At 39.2% G+C, this 26,737-nt stretch overlaps 3 long non-coding RNA genes across 6 annotated transcripts; 1 reads left to right on the top strand and 2 right to left on the bottom strand.

Moving 5' to 3' along the window:
- The first annotated feature begins 11 nt into the window (after positions 1-11).
- Positions 12-1,624, top strand: LOC124350297. The gene is made up of 8 exons (XR_006920687.1): positions 12-59; positions 160-250; positions 312-427; positions 504-661; positions 740-889; positions 950-1,149; positions 1,224-1,369; positions 1,440-1,624. It is a non-coding gene; the product is annotated as an uncharacterized LOC124350297 (long non-coding RNA).
- Positions 1,625-2,709: 1,085 nt separating this feature from the next.
- Positions 2,710-4,496, bottom strand: LOC124350205. Of its 3 annotated transcripts, none has more exons than XR_006920449.1 (5): positions 4,340-4,496; positions 4,021-4,278; positions 3,785-3,927; positions 3,433-3,681; positions 2,710-3,023 (listed from the first exon to the last, which is right to left on the bottom strand). It is a non-coding gene; the product is annotated as an uncharacterized LOC124350205 (long non-coding RNA). The 3 variants fall into 3 exon arrangements; XR_006920450.1 differs by having other exon boundaries at positions 4,347-4,496; XR_006920451.1 differs by lacking the exon at positions 3,785-3,927 and having other exon boundaries at positions 2,716-3,023; positions 4,340-4,494.
- A 1,830-nt stretch (positions 4,497-6,326) lies between these two features.
- On the bottom strand, positions 6,327-13,207 carry LOC124350434. Of its 2 annotated transcripts, none has more exons than XR_006920951.1 (5): positions 12,890-13,207; positions 12,732-12,827; positions 12,307-12,530; positions 7,789-7,918; positions 6,327-6,553 (listed from the first exon to the last, which is right to left on the bottom strand). It is a non-coding gene; the product is annotated as an uncharacterized LOC124350434 (long non-coding RNA). The 2 variants fall into 2 exon arrangements; XR_006920953.1 differs by having other exon boundaries at positions 12,995-13,207.
- Positions 13,208-26,737: the final 13,530 nt, after the last annotated feature.

Genomic DNA, 26,737 nt, shown 5'->3' with positions numbered 1-26,737 from the left:
CAACAATCATGAATCATCGTTAAGCTAGCTTCGAAAATTAAATTACCAATGATTCATAGGTAAACTCGAGTGATTTCGTCTGTAATAACTTGTCGGTGATGTGTTCTATTCCGTGTAGCTATATGTTGGATAACCTTAATGTTTTTCATCAACTCACAGTCATAGTAAACGTGAAAGTCATGCAACCTACCGTCAACTATTTTGTTCAAACTCATTGTATTCTACTAAATGTGTCATTGAAATGATACAGGTAAAAACCAACACTAGCTTTATTTCAAGCTAAAACATATATTCTTCTCATGTTTTATTAGGATTAATCTTAATTATCGGTTGTTTCTATTGAACTTGCTAGATCACCGACCCCAGCATGGAACAATCTCTCATTCCATCTTATAGAGAATCTTGGATAACTGATTTGTGGTTTCATGTATATAAAAGTTCACTTATCATGTTACTGAACTTTATTAATTGCAGTATAATATGAATTTTTGTTTTATTTATAGGTTTCTAAATTGGCACGACTGACCATATGAGAAGTTATGTCCTTCCAAGAAAAGAAGATTCCTTGTTTGCTAACCCGTTATTGGCTGCTACCCTTGAATCTCCCTATTTGTCAACAACAAAAAACGAGGTTAAATATTGTGATCATGCTATCATCATTGTAAGTTGTGTTTACATTGAATTTAGAGAAGTTGTCATACTAATAGCAATTTTAACAATTGTTTGGTTTCTTATTTAGATGTTGCCTATAAGACCAAAGTGGAGCATCTTGTTATCACTCTAAAATAAGGCAATGACCACACGTTCAACGCGGATCATTCGTTCTGTCATCGAACTTGACTCATTCCATCTTCTGGATTGCTTATGAAAGCTGATTGGTGTTACCTGTGTAACTTCATTGTCATGTCACTGAATTCAAATTTTGTTTACATTTTGTTTCTTGATTTAGCCATTTAGGTAATGACCGAGAAGATGCGGCCTACAACATGAACATAATTTAGGCGGCCAGCATCATTCGACTACCCAACCGGCTTCTACTACCCTGCTCTCAACACATCACGGAGTTTTACCCTTTAGATTTTTGGCTGTTCGCGATGTGTGATGGCTTTTCCTTGGACGAGATGATGATTTTGGTGAGAAAAATATTGCGTGAGTAATATACTTAAAACTGTTTAATTATTCTTTTACTTATTTTAAAAATGTGTTTTTTTTTTCATTTACAGTTTCTAACCTTCAGTTTCCTAAATATGAAAAGTAATGTTCGTTCAAGAAAGTCAACGAGGTCCCTTACTCCCTTGTTTGCTAACCCAATGACTGCTACCCTTGAATCTCCCTATTTAGCTCCTTACACAGTCCCTCTTGATTTGAGGTATGCTTTTTGTCGCTACAATCTTATTGAAAATTATTGTCATCCAATTAAACGTTCATTCTGCTTACAGGGTAATCCTTCGCTACTGATCATGGACTTCATTGGTGAAACTGAAAACCGACGAGAGAATGATGTAATCCAAGACTGATAAATTGTGTAGTTAGATTATATTACAAGTGCATTTCTGGGCTCCCTTCTTTTCTGTGGCCCCGTTTCCCTAACTAACCACTAACCAACGCCCGCCGGTGGTCACTCACCTGCTGTGAAACCAGGAGGAGGGGAGGGCTCTGGTCGAACGGGGACTTGGAAGGCGCATGATCTGAGGGTCATGATTCTAACCCGGAAGCCTAGTATGACTAATCGCTCCCCAGAAAAACTTGCCTCGCACTCTTCTCTCCTCTTATATTTCCAGGTAATCTCCCTGGATCTACGCCGACACTGCATGTGCGAGTTTTCGAAAGCAATCCGCCACCCAATTTGACAAAAAGTGATAGTTTGTTTTCACGGAAATTGCGTCAGACGGTTGAAAAATTTCTAGTTCAACAATCTCATGTAGAAATTAGCATCTAGTCTACTGGTGCAAATTGCGATTCTTTAAGATTAATTAATTTAGATGATGTGTTAAAAGCTATTGTAGGTAGCTAAAAAATTGAACTAATTCGCTTTTTCAGAATATTTTGAAGAGAGATCGCAAGAAAATCCAAAAACAACAAAGTGATCTAAATCCAAAATATTCAGAAAAAGTGGATTAGTTCAATTTTTTAGTTACCAACAATAGCTTTTGACACATCACCTAAATTAATCAAGCTTGAAGAATCTGAATTTGCACCAGTAGACTAGATGCTAATTTCTGCATGAGATTGTTTAACTAGAAATTTTTCAACCGTCTTGACGCAATTTCTGTGAAAACCAACTTATCACTTTTTGTCAAATTGGTTGGCGGATTGCTTTCTAAAAAACCTCGCACAAAAAAAATTGTCTCGTACCGGACGCTCTGTTTAATGAATTATTTATTTTGTAAGTGTTCCAGAATAAAAATGAGGTTTACATATTATATAAATGGTTTATTTACTTACATTTACATATTATAGAAAATTGACATTTGTGGGGAAATAGGGGTTTGAGAAATGTTGGTGGAGGTTATCGGGTTTAAGGAATAAATGTGGTTATGTAGGTAGGTATATGGATGTGATAGACACAGGATTTTATCTTATTAAAACAAACCACAACTTTTTCTAGATAATGAAAATCAACTACCCCCCCCCCTTATCTCCTCCTCGCTGGTTTCCCAATCGCGAAGGCATGTTTAATGTTTATTATTTGTTCAACGTAAAAATTCCTCGTATTACTATTTTTTTTCATTCTCAAAATATAAACGGTTAACTTCATAGAAGCAAATAGCAATTTTAAAAAATACTGGATGTAACTGATGTAGCACAACCAAGAAACTTTTCTGTTCCTTTTCAACATATAATCGGTTAACTGCATAGACACAAATAACAATTAAAACTGGATGTAACTTTTGTGCACAACACCAGCAGTCTGGCACCAAGGAACAGCAACAGCATAACTCGAAGCAAAAAATCTTTCACCAGTATAGGCTGCAACAACATGCCATATTGGACAGCAACATCACTGCTACGTAAACATAAACCTATGACTAAAATTGAAAATAATGTTTGATCAATGGACATTTTGTATAAAATAATAAAAAAAAAAATCACTTCAAATGGAGTTCACCCAAACATTCTATGGCAACACTATCTGATAACTATAGTTTAAACAAAAATTTACATGTAACTAGATTACTCATTTAAGATTTCAATACAAATTCATTTGAAATTTTTAGTGCTCTGCATCGAAACAAAAACATTCTTCTACAGTATCTGCCTATCTTGTCAACCAATTCCCCTTAAACAATCCATAACTCAATTTACATATGATCAAAGGAAAGAGCTGTTGACATGATGAAATCCCCAAATGTTAAAATTAAACAATGTAAGCAATTATAGTAGTCCAAGCATGATACTTCAAGTAAGAACTTATAATTTTTATCAAATTACCATTTCAAGGAGTCTTCTTGCAGTTCTACTAGATGTCCAACATTTCGGCAACCACAATGCAGCATATGATCCAGCGTCAACTCAGATATGGCTGATCCCAGAAGACTTGAAGCATGGGACTCTCCCACACTCCAGAGGACAACATCAGCACCAAAGACAGCATGCAACAGCTCAATTTAATCACACCTTTCACTGGATGACTGAAACGAATCCATTAGACTGCAACAAAGAAGCACAGACTTCACCTGGCTATTGAAAAACAAAAACAAGTTACTAACAAGGAACAGAATCTCATGTGACATAACAAAACGAAAGAAGTATGAAGTTAAACTATACAATCTCTCAGAATTACCTTGATAAATCTTACAAAGGAATTTGTAGTTGTCAAGTTTTCCAACTTGAAAATAACAAATGTAATCCACATTTCCATAATGGTCTTAACTCATAATTGCAACAGAGAAGCGAAGGGGTCTACTCTCCAGTTATTAACTAAATCTGTAGCGATCATATCAGTTGAATGCAAAATTTTAAAAACAAAAAAAACATAAGATTTCCCCAAGTTTCAACCAATAATATCAATCAAATTACCAATTCAAGAAGTTTTCCTGCAGCTTGGGCAACTTGGGATTGTACCAGCTCGATAAACTGCATGCAGAAGCTGCAACTCAACCATGACTCGATCAGACCTTTCACCAGCTGGCTGCAACAAAACCACATTAATGATACTACAGCCATGAAGCTCAGACTTTGTCATGTTCTAAATTTCTGCAACAGTTGAGCAAAGAGATCTCCATTTCCGACCTGAAAATCAACGAACAAAAGTAAAACCGTTGATTGCCAGATTGCCTGAAATTCAGACAGAGACGTCAAAGATTAATTTAATTTAAGAAATCTAAACTAGCATTACCAATTACATTTAATGGCTAAAAATGTAGATCGACACCAATCAACTTGGAAGACACTTTCAAGTCAGCGTTTCGTAAACAAATGGCAAATATTTTTTCCTCACGAAGAGACTCGCGCCACCTGGCGGATGGGGGGACAATCCGCCGTTATGGCGAGTTGGCGACCGTAGAACTCCACCGACAATAAAACCCCAATATTTAAAAAAAAAATTCGATGTATGCGACAGTAGAACTCCAAAGACATAGGCCTAAGATGATAAAAACTCCTTTTTTTTTAAATATTATAAAAAATACCCGACAATAGAACTCCAGTGCCCGACAGTAGTTAACTCCCCTACGCGACAATAGAACTCCAATAAATTCTTTAATTATTTTCATGTTCGACAGTAGAATTCTATTGAATTTAAACATTTTAAATGTTCGACTATGGGCCTATGGCAAGCAGAGAAAATTTCCGCGTTTTGGGGCAGGAAAAGGGAATTCTTGCATGCTGTTTTACATTTGACCGCTAGATGGCGTTGCGGTAAAGTTTTTTTTTTTTTAATTCCCCACCCTAGATGGCGAAGGCGTCAAGCTACTGAATGAAATAATGAAGTGCTTAAGTTAAAAACAGGGCATTTCAAATCTAATTGATCAAATCTCTGATTGATTGAATAAGCCACCTGGTTGTGGCATTATTCTAAGCCTGAATAATGATTAATTCCTGCATTGAAATGTATTGAAAAATAAATTTTAATTCAACCTTTTTAATTTAAGGTTTGTTATGTCATATCATTCCATATACGCCACAAACCCTCGGTAATTTGCCATTACTGACTTGTCTGCCATGATCATTTCCAGACGTTGTTATATCTAGTGTTAGCAGCAATGGAATCTAATAAAGGAATTAAGGAGGCCAATTTCAAGAACTCATTGGAAACAAAAGGCCCACAACAAATTTTAAAATAAAAATGCAAATGGCGAAGTAATAAGTTTTGAATGCCTTGCTGTGCGCTGTCCGCGGGGAAAGTTGAGAGATCCGCTCGCAGGATTGATACAACCTCGCATTTTTGGTTGTTTTTTAGGGTGCGGTACATGGTTTGTTTTGAGAAGATATTTTGTGGATGACTGGAGAGTGTCGAGAGAAACTTATTCTTTTTGTTTTGTGTGTTTCATTTTAAATGCCGACCGTATAGACGTCTGGAAAGGTTGAAATGGCATCACACAGGGCCGAAGCGGATGGAAAGATGGAAAGAAAAGGCAAATGCAGGGATGAGTGGTGCAGTGAGTGTTCCAGGATCTAACTATATACAGAGTTGGGAGTGTGGATATATAGGCAAAGGCAAGATGCATATTATAAGACGACGAGGAGGGGGGAGAGAGAGTTTGTGGGATGATGTTTCTTCCGCTGGTTTGGTTCAGGTGACGACGAGTCAAGATGGCGTCTGGAAATTACCCCAGTGCCTGTCCGGTCGATTCGCCAAGCCAGCCGAATAACGAGCCACGTCAACTCGAATCTCGTCACGCCATTCAACTCGTAGATATATAGTGCCGCAACCGAGAGAGATAGTCTTCCCGTCGGCTGTGCTGGCTTTTCTTCACCTTGCCCTCCTCGCTCTCTGCTCTTATATTCCTATACATGTGTACATGTATATATATATTTATACTTGGACATTGCCTGACAATCTCCAGCAACATTGCTCGCCTCATATATAGGCATCGTGTCTCCGTACAGTTTCTCTTAGCCCAAATAAATCTGAATACATGCGAGTGTCTATTCTGTACATCGAAATATAAAGAGCCCATCAGTAGGAGCCCATGTCACATCTTCTACATGTACACAGCAGCAGCCTCTCATTGGCAGTATTTCAATCCAATTGTATACTATTATAATATGGAGGAATCTCATTAAGGGAGGCAGAAAAAGAGAATGGCACAAACAAGGAAAGAAGAAGAAGAAAAAATCATCAAAAAACTTTGTCGAAGAAGAAGAGGCTGCGCCTTTGTGGCCGCTGATGTGCCTGGCCGATGTATTCACGCTCCGATGGACAACCAAAAAAACTCTTGAAAATACGTACATACAGCCGAGTTGATGCCGGGTTTCTCTTGCTGATGGTCGACGGAATCCTCCAGCAGCAAACAAACACACACAAGGCGTCGTCGGAAACGCATATAGGTGTACAGGTCTCCAAGGGAAATGTTTGTCGCCCATTACATACGTGTGTAGGCCGGTCCGCCTATAGAGAAAGAAAGAAATGAAATATATTTTTCCAACACATAGGCTATACTACAACAAAACAAACAAGAGAGACTATACATCCTTTTTGACCAGCAGCGGCCGGCGATCAGAACACAGCCGATTTTCTTTTGGGCTCTGAGCCGCTCTCATCCCATCCCACTACATGTCTGCACGTTGTTTGCTGCTGCTGATGTCGGCTTGTCAACATTTTTTCCTCGTTTGATTTGTACAATGCGCGTGTGATCCCTTGTTGTTTCCTATATACTATGATGAGGTATGTGGATCAGCAGCAGCGGAGTATAGAGATTCGGCTTATTCAGTTATATTCATTAGCCAAACCCTTTTGTGACTGCTGCGGCTTGCCATTTGAATCTGAAACCGGAGATAGAGGCCGACGATCGAGTCCCTCCTACTTTTTTGGTATTATTTCTTTAAGGGGTTTCTTTTTAAATGCGTGTGTAGCTCAGACTTGTGTGTTTGTCAGCTGATGGTCGCACAGCGGGAGATGCGACACCTTTTTTTTTCGTCTCCTATAAATCGGCAAAACTTATTGCCATCGGCAACTCGCAGCCGTACATCAATGGAACCCCCAAAAAAATGAATTTGTTCGCGACGAAACCTATGCCAAGCACAAAACAAATTTCTCCCATGTAAGTATACATGGGAGATGATGTTTCATTCCCAAATATCCCACCCTTTTCTCTCTATAGATAGATTTATTATTATTCCCCAGCTCTCTCTCTCGGCCGTCGCGTCTCCTATGCTGGCCCATCACACAATGGGCTCGATAATGCCTCATTGTCGTAACAAACAGAGCTCACACTGTTCAGACCCATGTAGTACATACCCCTTTTCACTTCTTATATGTACATGCTGGGCCACCATTTTCCCTTTCGATGGTATTTTTCTTTAGACTGGGTGTGGAGTAAATGGGATACATATTATTGGCTCCGATGTGTGTGTATACACTCGATATTCGCTCAAGCATGGCAGTGGAGCCCACTGCTAATACACGGAGCCCACCACCTATATCGGTCGACTCTTTTTCCAGCCGTATTTATTAGCCTCCGAATATAGCGTGGAAAAACAAACACAAAACAAGATGAAGAAGGGCTCGACCCATGGCGCCCAATAAATATATCAACCAAAGTTGATCTATTCCCTATAGATTTGATATATCATAATCATTGCTCAGCAGACAACTATATCCTTAATAAAAATAAATTTCCGTACCTTTATTGATTTGTTGGACGATTGGAATGCCGGCCAGCCGACAAACAGGTGTGTCGTCTTCCCTTGGCCTTCAATGCGGCACAGTTTATAGCCAATCGCTCGCGGTGGGAATAGAATGGAGAGAAAAAACCTAGAAGTAGAAGAAGACGGGTATGAGCTTCTGTTCTCTTTGAAAAATAAAAAAAATGTCTACATCTTCTGGCCGAGAGTATGTCCCATGCATTTTGTCCCCCCCATTATTTACTGATTTCCATTGATGGTGATGGACAAAAGAAATAACCGGCGGCCCTACGAGAGCTCTATGCCGTCAAGGAAATTGGCAGGTTCAAAAGCAAACCCAAACGGTATACTCTCTATACATATACAAGGTCTCTATATCTTCATCTCTGGAAGAAGAAGAAGAAGAAGAAAAAAGGGGTACAGTGTTGAAAGGATTAGTCGGCCGTCTCCAACACAAGAAGAAAATACAACCTGGGACAGCACCCTGGGATCTCTAATACGTCTGTAGGTATACAAAAATACAAAAAAAATAAAAACGAAAGAAATCGGCAGGGATTTTGACATTTTAGAGGCTTTGATTTTCTTGTGTGTGTCTAATAACGACGACAATATGTGAGCTGTGCACGGAGAGTATACAGAGAACTTAACATGTTTCGCTATACAAGAAGTTTGGCTGCTCCTACGACGTCTTCCTTCTATTTCTTCCGTGCAGTCCAGAAAACGAAACAAACATCAAAGGGAGAGAAAAAGAAGAGCCAACAATGGCCCTCTCGTCTGGCAGTATCGTCTTTGATGTTTCAATTTGCTAGACACGCAGCCCCCCTGTACACACACACACAGAAATATATAATGGAGGACCCATATAACTGAATCCCTTGTCGTCCGATATGTTTTTGAGCAACTGATGGCTCCCAACTAATATTGAAAACGAAAAACCAACGAAATGAAACTAAGCTCCAAATTTGTCAGTTAGAGACAAAGATATAATAATGAGGTGCGCATCCATATGTCTGCCCCCCTATTCTGTTTGAAAGCACAAGAGGATTTCTAACTGCAAGACGAGTTAATGCCTGAAACATTACGTAAAATGAAATGGAATAATAATCATAAAAGGCAAGACGCGAGGAAAACAAAAGGGGCGGACCGTATACACACAGTTATTGTTTGATTATAACGGCCGATGTTATGGACGTCAACCACTACACACATCATAAAAGAAAGAAAAAAAACATATATAGCTTGTCAGTGAAGCGGAATAGACGTGATTCAGTCATGTTTTTCCTTATTATATTCTCTTTCTTGTCTATTTTCTCCGGGTTGGTTATAGTCTATCTCTGCCCCTAGCTGGAAAGATCCTGCGCAAAGGACGTCACATCTCAAATACATCCGCACACCACTACGTCCGTGTACTGTGTGTGTGTTTGTGTGTGTATTTATGAATTATGATGGATATTTATTCAATTTTTAAAAGGGTCTTTTGTGGGCAGAAAAGGTCGGCTCCTCTCATGGTCGACTGGTACATAACGTTTTCCATCAAAGAAGAAAAAGAAGAGGACGAGCTGCTGACTATAACGGATATAGAATATGAGGACGACTGTGCGCTGCGAGGCTCTCCCAAAGAGAATGGAAACTATGCGCCGGCATCTCTCGACAATAGACTATAGACCCTCTCAGACTGGCGCTCGCTGCTGTTGTTGCTGGTTCTTCCAGGCTCTGTTTTCCCTGTTGGAGCGATGTGCTGTGTGGATGAAACAACCCCTCGGCTCAATGAGCTCACCGTCCTATGAAATCACGTCACAACCTTCTGCACACTTGACTGCGGCTGCATAAAAGATCATTGGCTCTACCCAAAAATAAAAAAAAAAAAGGAAAAAACCTCTCGGCTCTCGCCGTGATGAACTCGAATCAAGGGGGATTTCTTTTCTTCTATTTTTTCGTATTTTTCTTCCTATATAGATATTATTATTCCTCTTCTTCTTCTTCTTCCTATTCTGTACACGTCGCCAGTCTTTTTCATTATCATCATTCCATTCTCATCAGAATGGAGTTTCGCATAGAGCAACTGCTGCTGCAGCCTATACACACACACGCTGTTTAATACAAATTGATACGAGAATTTCCTCCATCAGCACAGCATATATAAGAGAGAGACTAAAAGAAAATAAAAGAACTATTATGATTATTATGATTATTATTACAACGACTCTAAGAGCTCTAAGCCACACGCTGAGATCTCTTGAAAGCACGTGCCTGAGGACTTGTATATATTTAGACATGCTTACACGAGAGTACTGTACATAGATCGAATATTGAATGAGATGTCAATGAGCAGCAGCAGCAGCAGCCGTTGAGTTCATTATTCAAAGCGGCTCGAGCGTGAACCCAGATTGACTTTTCATATCACATCTATTCTATTCTTATAGATTATGCGACTCGAGTATGACAAGAATTAGCCTATGACGGGGTTTTAGACCAGTCTTATGTAATAATGAATGAATTCTTGCGTGAATTATAATTCGTTATAGGCCTACAGACGGCAGCAGGTTTTTTTCTTCTCTATTTGTTCACATGTACAGAGGGGGAAAGGGCTGGAGGTGTCGACTGTGTGTGGAATGGGCGACAGACGGGCGCGACGAATTTCGACCGAGGGCCGAGCAACGCGCTCGAGTGGCAAAGAGCATTATTGCGAATTGGATACTTGATCTGATAACGCCCCTCTATCTGGCCCCATCTCTCTCTCTGTGGAGCCCACACACAGCATATACTCCCCCGACGATGTATTAGAAATAAAAATAAATCTAAAAATCACAGTCTCACAAGCGTGGACCCCACAAAATAAATATCGTCGCCGTCGTCTGAGCTGGAAATCGAATTGACCGAGGCCCCCACCACCACCACCACCTTTTTACCGATTGATGCACGTTTCTCTCTCTCCTCCGCTATGCCCTATATGTCGTGAATTAAGGTCGCCGAAATACAATTTCTCCATCTATATATTATATCTGTTTTTATTATTATACAACTGTAACGTCATTTACTCGGCGGGCCTAATCATCGACGCAGTCTACACAGCACATAGTCCGCTGGACCCATCACATGTGTAGAAACTACATATATAAAACGCGCAACATCACTTTGAGCGTCGCTTTCCACTCGACTTGACCAGTCAGCGTCGAGAGTGTGCGCCGAGGCCCTTCAACTTTTTATTATAAAAAGGCCTAAAATGACTTTTTATTCTTCTTATTATAGACGGACATTTTGGTGGGGGACAGTTTGAAATTTTTCCCCCAAATTTTTGAAAGAGAAAATCCCCCTGGACAACGTGAATTATGAAATGTTTTTTCTTGTGTTCCCGCGGAGAGATCTGATGTGTGTGTGTGTGCCATATGTTGTACTACAGAGCGGTGCTGGGATATATGTGTAGCGATATTTATCGCCGGGGTGAACCAGAACATGTGAATGATAATATACAACCTGTCACTTTGTCCAAAAGCTGAGACTTGTGATGGGGCGCCGGTCCCCTTATACTGTAACATGTTGGCGTGTCAAAAACAAATCTACATATAGCCATAGTATTATTAGGTATAGAAGGCGACCGAAATTCCCTGTGCGCCTTTTGCTGATGTGCCCAGCAGCACTGCTACTACTTAATCTAAAACCCTATAGTTTTATCAGGTTCGAATTACACGCGCCGAGATCAAAGGCGTGATAGCGCGCGAGCCCTAGTGGTGATTGTAACGCTCGTACTCTTTCAACCCTCCCCCCCCCTTTTCCCTATATATTCTTGTATACATTTTTATTTATTTATTTTTTTAAATAACATATTATTCTGATGGTAGGAAAAAGCTGATGTTTCTCGCCCTGGCTGGCGCCTATACAGTTTCATCGCCTTCAAAAGATAATAATAATTCCAGTGAATATGCAGTATATATACGAATCCCTCGGTGTTACAGGCGTATTGGGTTTCCATCAGGAGACAGTGGACCCCTTTTCTAAAAACTAAAATAAGACTTGTTTGATGAGTTGCCGTCGTACAGCCCGGCGGGGATATTTAAATGGGAATTTAATATTTAATTGCTTTTTAATCATTCTGAATGGACGCTTTTAGAAACAACACTATTTCTCATTCATCAATTATCTTTAGTGGGTACTGATTGTGTGTCTGTTAATGTTTTTAATGTTTCTTGTTTTGTGGAAGAAAAGTCGCAATTGATCAATAAGCAAATCAAACCCAAACAAACGAGGCAGGTAAATTTTGGTCATCAAATGTTCAAATATTTTCGAATTTGATTGTTTAACCCACAGACAAAGTTGTGAGAAACAAAATGGGGCCTGATCTGCGTTTGTTCGACAAATGAGTTTGTTATTAGCCTATGCGTTATTATGAATCTTTACTGAGAAAAACCGAAATGGCAAGAGGCCTAGCTGAGAAATAATCGTACTCCGTATACTATGCTTATAATTAACGCGTGTGGGAGGACTAGTCAAACAGGAGGAATAGGGAGACAGATTTCCTACCTTTATTACTGGAAAGTACGGCCAGACATCCATTGACAAGTCCATCCATCAGCTGAAGAGTTGAATTACACACCAGACGGGATAGGGAATTGAAAGGGTGTCCTCGTGAATACACCCACACTCGCATGGGCGTACACGAGGACATTTAAAGAAAAGGGGAAGAAGGGATCTATAACTTAATTGACATCTGGGTAGTTTCTCCAATGGAACTGGATGCTGTTTATCTAAATGGAAAATGAGTTGCGAAAAATTATTGACAGAAACAAGTCAGCAACAGTTAAAAATGAGACACTGAGCAAACCCAAATTGTCGATAAATAAGAGAATTGAAGGTTTAGATGTAATACACTGCAATTATGCAAGTCGTGCATCATTATTCTAATATCTAGCAGTTCACAGTGATAATAGATGAAAACAAACCATTACCCAAGTGATGACCCTGAGATTAATGTGACGACAGGTCAATAGCAGCACAGGAAAACCTTGAATATCTTGTTACGATGGCTGGCTCTGGCCTAAAACCTGCACAAAGGAAAGGGTTACATAGTGCAAACAAACTACTAGGCATCGACATGGGAGCTTACATGATATAAATGCTATTCTCAGGAATTAAAATTTCCACAATTTTGAAATTTGTTTAGCTCAAATCTCTCTTAAAAACTTCTACAATCATTTCTATTCTTAGTTACATTTTCCCGCCAAACAGCCTGGATAGTGGAGAGCATGGAAAGCCAGGACAACCAGAGATTGTCGATCACACGACGATCACATTTTGTGTGTAATTCTAATTTGTTTCAGATTTTATTTCTTGTGCAGCCACGTACGTTTCCAAATAAGTGATGGTTCCGTTTTCTTTGTAATCTTCGCAGAATCCTCCATTTTTGTCTTTTTTTCGAAACTCGTCTCGTAACACTCAGTAATAACAAAACGAGAGCAGACGACACTAATATTCTAATTTTCTAATTAGTCATCTTAAGATATCGATAGAAATTATTTTTTAAAAATCGATTCCCTTTGCGATCTCTGTTTATACTCCAACGAGTAATACACATTACACATAGTGCACATTGTATTATAATAAAATAGGGCGTGGGAAATTGAATTTTCCTCTCTTTTTTTATTTTGTCATGCAAATCGTGTCGATATCACGCCAGTCTGCCTCTATCAAATATATTCTTGTATGTAACGGCCTCTTCTTTTCTCTTTATTTTTGGTTTTCTTTTAGGCTATTTTACATCTCCCCCTGTTTTATATATACGCCGTATATATTAGCCAACAACACAACAACAAAACACCCTCTCCAACATATATAGTCTATGCACTGTATAGCAGTATAACATGTAGGCGTCCGATAACGAGGCGCAGCCAGAAAACACGGGAATAAACGACTCTATTAGCGGAGGGTATATACCCCCTTCTGCCTCACCCTCTTTTATATCTATTATATAAGGCCATACATCCCGTCTATCAGCACACCGCAGATTCTCATGCAGACCCCCCTAAAAAAAATAGAGAAGAGGTTGTTAAGTTTTATGAACATCTTGTAGCAGCAGCAAAAGTCTATCCATTTATATTTCCCTATTTTTATCAAAATTGATCGATACATTCTTTTGCGGTGTGACCTTCCAACACGTATAGTATAGGACTATAGGCTCACCATATAATAGTATACAACTTGTTCAACTTCTCTTGGCCAACCACTTCAAATATACGATTCTTAGTATACACACACAATACACAATGAATGACATATACCCCCAAACTCAAATAATAAGAAAAAGTTTTATTTTTTTATTTTTGACTGGGCTGAAAGTCAGTGAGACCGTAACGACAATCTCTTGTCAACAGTTTTCCCATCAATGAATGAAAAGCCCCAGTATGATGGTCGTATATCCTACATATTCCACAGAGCGGCAAATTCTTCAGATTGAAGTGAGGTCAGACTAGGAGCAGAACCTCTCCCATCAGTGTATAGAGTAGAGGGGGGATATAGCGCCCAAAAGAATGTCGAACCTTGCCAGAAAACGGTCGAATAGAATAGAACTGACTCTCTCTCTCTTTGTACGTGTACATATATAGACCTATTGTGTGTGATGGATGTATAGTAGAGAAAAATATCATAGATCTCACTCAGTGCCTCATTTGGGGGTTAGATGCTGCTGACTTGTAGGAGCTTAAAATGCCTGACAAGCTCCGTGAAAACGTCACAGCACCAAGGGGAATGTACATGCACAGGGCTATAAGAAAAAAAAGGATATGGATAGGAAAAAAACAGACATTTTATATGGTGACACGGGGGGTGAGAGTCTACGAACGGAGAATTTTTTCGGGGGTCCCCCCCCCCCATCATCTTTTATTATATATATAAATATATATATTTTTTCATCAATTGATTTGTTCTCTCTTTTCTTGATGAAGCTCGGTGCTGGGTTAAGCCAAGCGTATGCACATTCATTCCAATAATATAGCAGAGGCCGGCCCGCTAAAATATCCATCAGCCCTCTCGGCAGCTATAGCAGTGATGTTTCTTATTATATACTTAATAATAAGCAGCACCAGCCAATGACTGCAAATCACTGATTTCAATCATGTGTAAGTAATACCTGCTTACAACACAAAAAATAACACACTCTGCATAGTCCTTTAATTCAAGGGGGGTGATAATATTATAACAAATAAACATGTATAGGATCTGCTACCAAATAAAAAACTAAAATTCCGTTTGCCTCAGTGACCATCTGTCGGAATATCGCGGGGGGGATATTGTCATCATTATCAAACCGCCGTGTCCAATAATACACGGCGTGTGTCGACATTGAATTATATTTATTGAACACAATAAATTTAAGTTGTACAATTTCGCTACGCGGTTCTTCATGTCCGCCTACCTCTCTTACATATTATATATAAATATATAGTTAAAGGTTGTTGCAGTTGGGCTTGATCGAAAGTCAACCAAGCGCGTGATTTCCCTGGCTCTCTATATATTTTATTTCCCCTTTGCAGCAATTAAATAATATCCAGCACATAGCATTAAGGAATATTTATACTTAATATATAACAAGTTTTCCAGTTGGGGGTGTTGCTCTGATGAAACTTTGCTCCATCGCACAAAATGTCGAATAATTGGAGAAATGAAAATATAATCCCGAGACTATAAGGCCTACTGCTGGCTGTTTTATATTCACAACCGTTGCCGTGATCAGTTTTCTCGACTTTTTCTTCTCTTTTTAAATCTAAAAATCAAAGTCGTCGTCCTTAGCAGCACTACCAACTGTGCGGCAGCATATTAGTTCTATTCGGTCGAACTTGCCCGCCGTGTTTAAATATATATAAGAACGGCCTATTACATTGATAGGCTTCATATTACCTACCATCCTCTTGTATATAGAAAAAGAAAAACTAATTTCTTTGATGGGAATATCTAAAGGGCAATATAAAAAGAAGAAAAAAACCTCAAGAAAAAGTTGCTTCGCCAACAACAAGTGATTAGATGTATAGGCTAATATATATATATCTCTCAGCCAACTTCAATGACCAGTGGAGCGTGACTAATTTGTTGGTTATATAAACTCTTCTGATCTATAAAAACTAAAAGAAATAAAAAAATGAAAATTCAACAAATAAAAAATAAAAAAGTCTCGTCTAAGAGTTCTCATCTTGATTTTGTGATATACCTGATGCAAATGGAACATTCTCTTTCATCCTCTGCGACTCCATTTGCATATATTGACTCGTATAATACAGAGCTCGATGATTTAGTCAGTGTATTAATTCTTATAAACAATCATTTTCTTTTGTTAAATAAACATATAATACCTCCCATCCGTTACATCATATTATTACATAAAATACGACGCAATAGTCTCCACACGCACATAGTCCTTTGATATTATAAATGGGCCCGTCGGTCTGAGATAAGAAAAAAGATAGTCCGACAACGAATTAGACCATTGCCATCAGACTATAGTATGTGCTGTAGCCTCTATATAGAGCTAATGGAGGGACGACTTTTTGGCGTCTGTGCCTATACATGTATACATATACATATAGGCTATCAAGTGGGAGCTAGACGCGTCGGATATAATAGCCCGACGCGCCAACACCAAACAACAAAACAACGACGACGATGTTGATCGTTAACGAGCTGATGGACGGACGGCAGCAAAAGGGTCCAGCCAGAAAGTGTATGACGTCGTATTATAGTATTCTCCCCCAACAGTATATAATATACAGAAAGTTTGGGCTATAGACTAATACAGTAGCGAGTAATGTGAGGCAATTTCTACAGCCATACCAACGAAAAAAGAATATATCCGGGGGAGAAAATATAACAGTTTTTATCTGAGTAGACCAGCAGCATGCACGCAGCAGCCCGGCCGTCCCCTTTTTTCTTCTGGTTTTCTGGGGAGAACTATTATTATCTACATCTGACATGCACGCTCCTATATAAAGCCTCACACCATATAGGCCTGCAGAGACGAGTAAATATAATAAGACGGCGTGAAATTCTACAACAGCCAGACATATTGGCTATCCTTTTATATGCTGTTGTTGGGCTCACCACAGTCCTTGGAAGTTTCCCTTTAGCCCAACACAATGCAGCACTAATGGAAGAATTGGTAATTAAAAGAATTCAAATAAAATATTAAAATAATTTAATCCTAAAAAATTGGTCATTAAAATTTTGAATATAAAAATCGCAATCAAATTAGGTTGTAACCATAAAAAATGTCGATCTCATCTGGATGATTTACTCTTCACAATGGTTCCCTGGACCACCCAGATTTCTAAACATCTGATCTGATAGGCCTACATATTTATAAGATAGAATATATATACCTTTGTATTCCGCTGCTGGGCTGTGCTGGTTTATATATATATGATGCTGGCACAGCCATCATTAGCTCTTATATAGACTTGTGTAATGGGGAATCCTCGGGAATCCTTTCCATGGAATCGTTCACACAAACAAAATATTCGATCCCAGACTATATAGGGCCAACACACAATTGGGCATTGACGTCAGACATCACGATATTTATTGTCACGATATGTCTATAGGCTATATATTCTCCCGCATCAGATGATGAACCATATCGATATACAGATTTTAATGTCGTATATAATCATCCTGCAAGGCAACTTGGCAGCCAGTTTCAAAAGAAATTTAAGTTAAATTCTGAAAGCAAAGGAATATAGTACATTGCCAGCAAATATATAACGATCAACTCGTCGTCGTATCATTACGTCTCTCGGTAGATTTGACGAGATCGCAGATGCTTGTCTCCTAGATGGACCAATAATATAAGACGACTAACGCACACAAATGCGGCATCATCAAATAGAAATGAAAAAAATACACAAAATGACATCAAGAAAATGACGACGTCTAAAAGAAAATCATCAGAGCGAGAGCACATCACGAACTGGGACCCTTTTTTTCATATTGACATCAAATCAAAGGCTAAAAAAATCAACGAAATGAAGCTAAGATGCACTTATTTATATATACACGCTGCTGTGCTGTTCGTCTCATTTGAAAAAGAAAATTTATACTTGTGAGTCTTTCCAGGCAAAAGCCAGTCAATAAATTGTCGTGTTATATCTACTTTCGTTTTTTCTCTTGTCTTTTGTTCTATTTGGACCCTTTTATATATACACGGATGTGCAGCCGAGCCATTAAAACAAGAGCGCGGGAGGGAGATCATTTTTCAAAACGGGAAATCAACGTGACATTATCTGCGTTGGATATATTATATAGAAATGACATCTCTTCAAAGTCTTTATATTTCTTTTCAAGTCAAATTTACATAATATTATATACCCCCCATACTCTATTCTGTCCCCTACCGCGTTGACTACGACAATGTCGTCAAGCGTAGAAAAAAGCCAATTAAGTCCCTGATTGGTGCATCACGTTCTTCATTTGTCTATTCCAGACTGGAAATAATATTAGGAACCAAGGGTGAAAAATAAAATTTCAGAAGAAAGTTGATCGGAAACGAGCGAGTGCATCGCCATGGAAAAGTCAATAAATGTCATTTTTATTTCCATCTCCGTGTCTAAATAATATATTTATAACAGCGCTGCTGAGAAACACACGCGAGCATATATCCCGGCACGTATAGTAATAGTCCAATCATTATGCACAGCTAACTAATAATAATAACTTGAAGCAGACGAGTTTCTTCTCGCCAATTTACCCTCTATGCTCGTCTCTGTAACTCGTTCCAAAAGTTGATATTCCGAACGATTTGATTGGCGACGAAACTTTGGTTAGATGGTCCCACACCGCTATCGCTGCACCAGCAGCTATGCACAAGTCTAGTTGTCTATAGTTTCGTGCATAGTAATATTCTTTCTTCAATAAGTTATATGTTCTACAGCCAAACTCTATTAGATAATGAGGGGTGCAGTGATGTTCACGTCATACGGTGACTTATTCGAAAATTTGACGTTACGTCGTACGTTACGTCAATTTTCCTTGTTTTTGAAGTTTACGGTGACTTCTACGTAAGTGAAAAAAAATACTGACTTTTTACGTATACTTTTGACGTGTAAAAAAGTCTAGTTATGACTTATGAGTTATTACCGTAAAAGTCAAGAAACAATTTTAAAAATTTGTCAACATTTGCTTTGCGAAAATTCGTCTGCCATTTTAAATTTATTAAATTTTTATTCTTCTAAAAATAGCCCTCCATGTTTAATTTTCATTCTTATTTTTTCCAAATGCAATCTGTGTATATTATGGGCAATAGCAATAAATAATGTAATGATGTATATGTGACGTAACGTCATACGTTTGAAGTATGAAAAAATTTACGTTACGTTGACGTTTTTTTTTACTTATTACGTAGTACTTTTAAAATACGTATGACTTCTACGTTTTTTGGTACGTCAACAAATCCCGTTGACGTGCACATCACTGGAGGGGTGCCTATTTAAGTAACTTTTTGATTGAAGTCAAACCTATTCTAACGTGTAAATGGCAGAAACCTTTCGAGCACAATTACACCCGTTCGTATTATCGTGTTAAAACTTGGCCAAACCCACTCACCTGTACATATCTTCACCTAGTTATACAGCACTTCTATAATAGGCCAGTGATACACAATAAGTTCAAATCGAATTGTTATAGATTTAGTTATTATATTCCTTTGATGAGTGCATAATATGATGTGAGGACTTTTTATACCAACATGCTGTGCTGAACTGTTGGGCGTATACAAATGCATTATATGCATATACCAAACAGACGTCCTGTGCGTATTATAATCCTTGACTTTTTGCGTATAATGGGATTGGAGAGTCGCTGTTTGATTTTTGCATGGCTGACTGCATTATACATGTATACTCGCCCATTGAAAAAGTCTATACAGCATCATATCGAGAGGAGCGATTCATCGTACATATAACTGCACACAAGCTCTCCAACGCTCATCTGATGTCATATCCCCCCTACAGCATGGCAGCTCTTGTGTGTGCTCGCCGTTTTTCCTCCAATCATTTAGATGATCGCAAAGGGAGAGCGCGCGCGCTAGTCTCTGGCCCTCGTTGCCTTCAATTTCCGCTGCAATGGATTCGAGTGTACTGTGCATGTGCCGCCAGGCCGTGGCATTCAGCACAGGGACCATTAAGCGCCGCGCGAGCGGCAAAAGAAGAAAAAAGAGCGAACCCATCCCTATATTATATGAGCACGCGAGCTTTTTTTTCTCTTTTCTTCTCTGCTGACGAGCCGCAAAAGCTCATCCCCAAAAATGGAGAGACGATAGTATTTTCTTGATGTGTCGTCTGTGTGTCATTCGCTCATTGTTGCGGGCTGTGCCCCACGGGCTAAGGCTTTACACCAGAACAGTACAAAGTTAGACAACAACATAACAATCTTCAGAGTTGTCCCTTTAATAGCCAGCACACAAATTTCAAAATGAAAACACGCGTCAAAAAATTTCGGCTATTTTATCTTCTTGTGTTGCTGCTGTGACGGAAAAGAATTCCGCCGGCGGATGTTGTTCGCCGCGTCACTGCTCCTGATGGCCATCACACCAACTAGTGGGAAAAAAGAGCCGCTGTGTACATCAAATAAAATTCAAAAGAAAAAAAGAAAAATTTAATTGGATAGTTTTGAAAATGATTTACATCGCGCCGCTGCTGCTGCTGTGTGGCCATCCTGCGCGATCTAAATAGTAATACATATATAAAGAAAAAGCTGTTTTCTTCTACTCTACATAATATGACGAGAAAAGGAGAGGCTGGTTTGCTGGCCAGCAAGAGCAGCTGTTGCAGCAGCACTCCCGCGTCGCGCAGATTAAATCAGGTGTAAAACGCCCGTTGCAGCAGCAGCATTTTTCCCAGCACTGGGCATTTATTACGATTATGATTAGAGCCCTCAATTGTACACTATATACCATATAGGAGTATTGCAAGGCTCTCTTTATATATAGAAAAGAGAGAAAAGTGTACAGAAATTGACCAAAAAGTGACACCCCGTCGTGATGCATCTCTTTTCGCCGATGATCAAAAGATCCTCCAACATTTTCCCTGATGCTGTTGGGGGGGATATGATGAAGAGGGGAGTTCGTCAAATGTGCAGAGCCACCCCATACAGCTTCATTCCAGTAAGTCTCAGCACAGAAAAAAGACATTGAAAATGATGTCCGAGAGAGAGCTGTGCTGCTGGACGGCGAGAAGAGTTTGTTGTGGCTGGGCGAATTAAATGAGAATAAGACGGAAAAGAAGAAAAAGGGGATTACGTGACGGTGAAATCAAGTCCAGCACATAACAAAACGCAATAAAAGCCTTTGCTCCTTCTTTTACTTCATTCCTATATAACATTTCACATCTCTCCCATCATCAGACATAGCAAAGAAGAAGAAGAAGATTTTGATGTGGGGTGTGCATGCGTGTGTATATATTTTCGCGGGCTTTGCTGGGGCTCCTGTTACAATGGCCAGGCCAGGCTATAGTCCAGCTCTCCATTTTCCCTCTCTCTGCTCATTGTATTGCATCATAAATCCGTATAATTGACTGTGTGGCAAAAAGGGGAGGTGGAGTGGGCGGCACAGCAGCAGCAGCACCAGAGAGCAACTCACGCGTCACTGGACATCAGCATTTCCAGCACACAACTGCACAGCACCGGTGCTGGGGTGTGCTGCACATGTATACACAATTCATCCCTGGGCGCGTGTGTGTATTTCTATTCTATACCCGGCATATGAGCATGTGAGGACATTACGGTTGATGCGTATTGACAAAACAGTTGTTGACTTTCGATAGGCATCAAAAATGAGGATCATCAGATTATTTAATTCACTTGAATTTTCCTATTTTAAAAGATAATAAGAGGCCCATCATGTAATAATATGAATAAGTCGACGAGTGTGCTGTCCCTTTTGTATTATTAAATTATTATTATCCTCTTCATATATCTTGTCTCTGCGCCTCTCTCGTGTTTGGAGTGGCGTCAGAGTGGATCGAGCATCAACTTGGTGATGTTTGGCAGCACACAGCTCGTCTCCCCTCTTTTTATTATATTCTACAGCTCGCCCATGTTTAGATCGTGTCGTGTGCTTAAGCCGCGGATTATCTTACCACCAGACCCTGATGCTGGCCATCACGTGCATTTCTCTCCTCCTCCTTGCTGGCGTATATATCAAATTTACATTTAAATTCTTTCGTCGTACATTTCCAAGATGTCTGGACATTTTTCCACATTTTCTGATGGAATATAAACAAAAAGGAGGAAATCAAAATAAAACAAATCTGCATTTGCTAGTTAGATATTTCTCTTTCGGGCATATTCTTTTTCAGTCTGTCTGACGTGTCAGCCAAATCGGATTTTCTCTTTGTTATTGCTTATATAATTTTCTGATTTATTCTTAAAATGCGCGTTTCCTGTTGGGCCAACAGAAACATTTCCGAATGCGTCACGTCGAAAAACCTTTTGGTTGCTGTTGGAAAAAAGTCTTTCGTCAAAGCCACAACTGTCTGTTTCACTTACCGTAGAAATAGCATCATAGATATAGAAACGCACAGCACATTTCGAGGTGAGGTACGGAGAGGAGCGGCCGCTACATTCACGGGTCCAGCCAATCGTGTGATGTCATTAAAAAACAACGGGGAATAAATAAAATAAAAGAGAAATAAAGAAAAATATCGACGTAATAGATGGCGATGCTGTTGTGGTTGGGGGGACCTATACAGCACAAAGTTGAATTATAGGAAATATATATATAAAAGGAAAAGAGGCGGGTTGTGTGGCCATTGGGCGCGCGCCTAATTGAACGCGTGCCACCCATGCTTGATTGGATGTCTCCATAGCAACGCAGCCCAATGCCTTTTATATACATTTCTTACACCCCGCACCGACTTGATTGTATATATAAAATAAGCTAGCCCACGGAGAAAATACATAATGTATTAAACGCGTTTCTCCCTGGGCAAAAATGCGCCGGCCAGAATATCTAAATAGGCTATACTTTTTCCAAGAAAATTGAAATCATTCTTCTAAAAATATATAAGAAAATATAAATCTTAGCTATAATAATGCTCGTTGCGTATTATGTATTAATCCATTCATCAGATAATATGCACACAGCACTTTTGGTATATTATGTGATGTCCATTATACAACGAGAGGACGTGCTGTGCACATATTAGCCCATGGCTGAATCCGAATAAAAGAACATCCCGTTTCCTTTTGATTTCGCCCTTTTGCGCGACTCTTGTGTTTTGTTTGCGCCGCATCTTTTTAGATTTATAAATTCCCCGTCGTCTTTAGATCTATTCGATGTAGTAATCCGCGTGACGCTTTTGTACCCGCGTGTACAACTCCGTCGAGCCAAAAGAAGACGAGACGTGACCGGCAAATCAACATCCAATCACATTTAGAGCATTGCCCAAAAGTCCTTGTCCTATTCTGCTCTCGCGTTGCATTATGGCCACTTTTCTCTCCCGTTAGTAGTAGCACTCGCTTCAATTTGACACAAGTAGCTCGATATATACGAGAGATGTACCCCTGTGCAGCAGTATTGTTAAGCCTCTTATTCTTTTCTGTGTTTAGACGTTATACAACTTGTCACAAGGAAATTGGATAAACATCCCGAAATATTTTAAAAAACAAGCAGTTCGCCTTATTTTGTTCACAAACGATCGAACCGTAAACGTCCATTTGACATGTTCCGGGGACGAATATAATAAAATAAGTGGTGATTTATCTCTCCAAATGATCTACTTTTCCTAAATACATATAGTTGTAACTATTTCTTACGTGTCGCTGCACTCGGCGTGATCCCGCAAAACATTTCGGTTGACAACAGCAGCAGTTGAGCGTGCTGTGTCTATATATAAGAAAAACAAGGGGTGAGAGAATATATATAATTCAAGAGAGGCTAATACTATACTATATACAGCAGGAGCACAGTGATAAAGAGATAAGCGAAACCTTTGGTTATCGTCACCTACTGGAAAAAGACGCAGCACATATATAAAGAAGAGGAAGAGTCTCTCGAGTTTTTTTCCTCGAGTGATTTCAGTAGTTGCTGATACAATTATAAGGCAGCACCCAAATTGAAAGTCTTCCTAAACATTTGACACGCAACTTAGATATACATCAGCTGGCAGAAAATGTGTGTGTAAAACAATATAATGTGATCAGCACGTATTATTCCCTTTTTTTAGAACCAAAATGTGTACAGTAGCCTACTATGGTACGGTTCATGCAGTTCACTGCCTCACTGACTTTTTCCCAGTTTGACGTAACACACATGTGTGTGTGTATATTATTATTATTTTCTTTCCCATTCAATTTCTGGTGATGGGGTGTGGTCCATCGGTATTTCAAGGGGCGGAGTCGCTAGGGTTTCAAAGTTGGCGCGCGTCAACAAAAGACACCTGAGACCTATGCACGTATACAGTTTTTTTTTTTTTTCAAATATAAAAAGAAAAAATACCAAAGCTTCAAATGTTCAATAGAAATATCTAAGAACCAGGAAATTCCGAAATACCTGCCAATGTCCTAAATTTCTTAGAGAAAGAAAAAAAAGGCCAACTCGTGTCTGATGATCCCCATGTATAGCATCAACCGGATAGGCCAAATATATAACACAATACTCTTTAAAAAAAAAGATGAATAGTTCTTGTGATAGTGACCATATCGAGCTCAAAATGCCATGTAACATGGAATATAGGCTACGTGTCCTATAGCCTATATTTCTATAGACATTTTATCGTCGTAAAATACATTGATAGGGCGCGTCATTTATAAATTTTATAGTTAAATACTGTTAAATATCAGCGCAGTGTTCAAATGACTCAGCCCCGGGAAAGTTTTTCTTTATTCCTTTCTTATTATTATATTATTTCGGTCTTCTTCTTTGGCTATCCGCATCATATGCTGTTAAGCAAATGGTACAGAAGTAATTCGGTCGGGGGCCCCCCTTATCATTCACCATCACCACCTTGTGTGCTCTACAGCTCTGCTGCTGTTGGATATTTCGGCCTCATGTTTTTATATTATATAAGGTATGACTACTACATATGGATAATAATAGAGAAATACCTCGGGAAAAAGGCCCTCTCAACAAGGTTATATGTGGGAAAATGTCATATTTCATACACATTGTATAGCCTACGCAGTTTTATAAGCGTGTCAAAGATTTTTGTCGAACTATTATAAGTGTAGGCCTACACGTTTTCCAGCTTTTGTGACCCATAGCATTTGGGTTATAAGCGATACGAGTGTCAGCACATTATAACCCGTCAATTTCGGATAGCCTACACAACAGAAAAGGATAGAATGGAACTATGTTAGATGGATGAGTTGTACAAATGTTTTTTTTCGCAATTGATAGGCCTACTGCCCTTTACGTGTCTTATTACTGTACTGAATATGGAAGCCCTTTTCCGGAGGAAATCTCTGTGCTGGATAATAAGAGAGAGAGAACTCTTTTATATATAGAGGCATATCAATAGAGCATTGACGTGTGGGCGCTTGTATTAAATACAGCAGGGCCTAAAGCAGTTGGCAACGTCACCAGTTGCGGTCGGAAAAATCTATAGGACTATCCGGCCAGTATACAGCAGCCACTCGGACAGCAGGCCAGAGAGAGGGAAGAAGAAAAATGACGAATGGGTTTTCTATATAGAAATATATAAAATATATAAGGGTGACGATTGAAAAGAAGCGACCGACAAGGGCGAGCGAAGGAGGAGCAGCCCATAGAAAAAGAGAGAAAATATAAAGAAAAGAGACATCTCATTTTGGCTGATATGCTTTTGCGGCTTGTCACTTGCATTGCAAAGTCACTCTCCAGGCATATAGCCTACAATATATAATATATAAATAGGCAGCGCATGATACGGATGGATATATGGCACAAAGCGGCTGGCCGGCCTGGGTTATTATTATAAATAAAATATGAAATGTGTGTGACGTAGGCGTCTCGTGTGCGAAAGCAAAAATCTCTATATAATACATAAATAAATATATATATATACAACAACAAGAGCAGACCCAAAAAGTGTGTATGTGGCGTCGATGGCGTCATAAATCATCAATGGCACGCTGCCGTTGATAGCCCAGCAGCAGCGGCCGACCGTCGCTTGTATTTTGCCATACCAAGATAGTCTAGTAGCAACATAATGTGTAATATTGAACTCTTCTGCAGAGACTCGATATACAACCCCTCGATTTTTTGAAACGAAATTTTACAGTCTCCCCTTTTCTTTCGTGATATTCGGTTCAAATTGATTTATATTCATTTCCCCCTTTTTGGCTGCTGTCGCTGCTCTTGCGCCTATCTCTGCTGTGTATACACCCCTGTACATACACAATAGGAGTTCAACACAAAATACATAAATAGATATACACACAATGGATAAAAGATACAACATTGTATCGTGTACGCGCGGTCATTTCATTTTTTTTAACCGCCAGCGAATTGAAATTTGATTTACAACACGCGACGTTATTTTAAATAAAAATTTAATTCAAACTCATGGCATCCATTATTCATTGGAGAGCATCTTTTTCCACTGTCTTATTTGCATCCAAATGGACGATATGACACCGATTGCCATTTGGCACTGGCGGGGTCATCAATAGGCTTTCACATAATATCTTATGTATTTAAAAATTCAAATTAAATGTGAATGATTAATAATGTTTCATGTGATAATAGAAAATTGGAGTCGCAACTGTTGAACTGTTGCCGAGGCCAATTCGTACCGCGTTCAGTACACCGGGACTCCCGAAATATGTTCTTTCGGTTTTGTAGGTCTGCTGTTTTTTCACGCTTGAAGGCTGAATTTGGCTGTATATAATTACATATAAGGAATTGTGAAGAAAAATTTACTTTCTCTATACCGAGAAACCCTATACAGATGATATCCTATTTGTGCACCTCATTTGCATTTCAAATGGACACTGTGAC

This window comes from Daphnia pulicaria, chromosome 7 (genome assembly GCF_021234035.1).
Source record: "Daphnia pulicaria isolate SC F1-1A chromosome 7, SC_F0-13Bv2, whole genome shotgun sequence".
NCBI lineage: Eukaryota > Metazoa > Arthropoda > Branchiopoda > Diplostraca > Daphniidae > Daphnia > Daphnia pulicaria.
The sequence above is the reverse complement of the archived record's forward strand: the minus strand, read 5'-3'. Positions and strand labels throughout refer to the sequence as shown.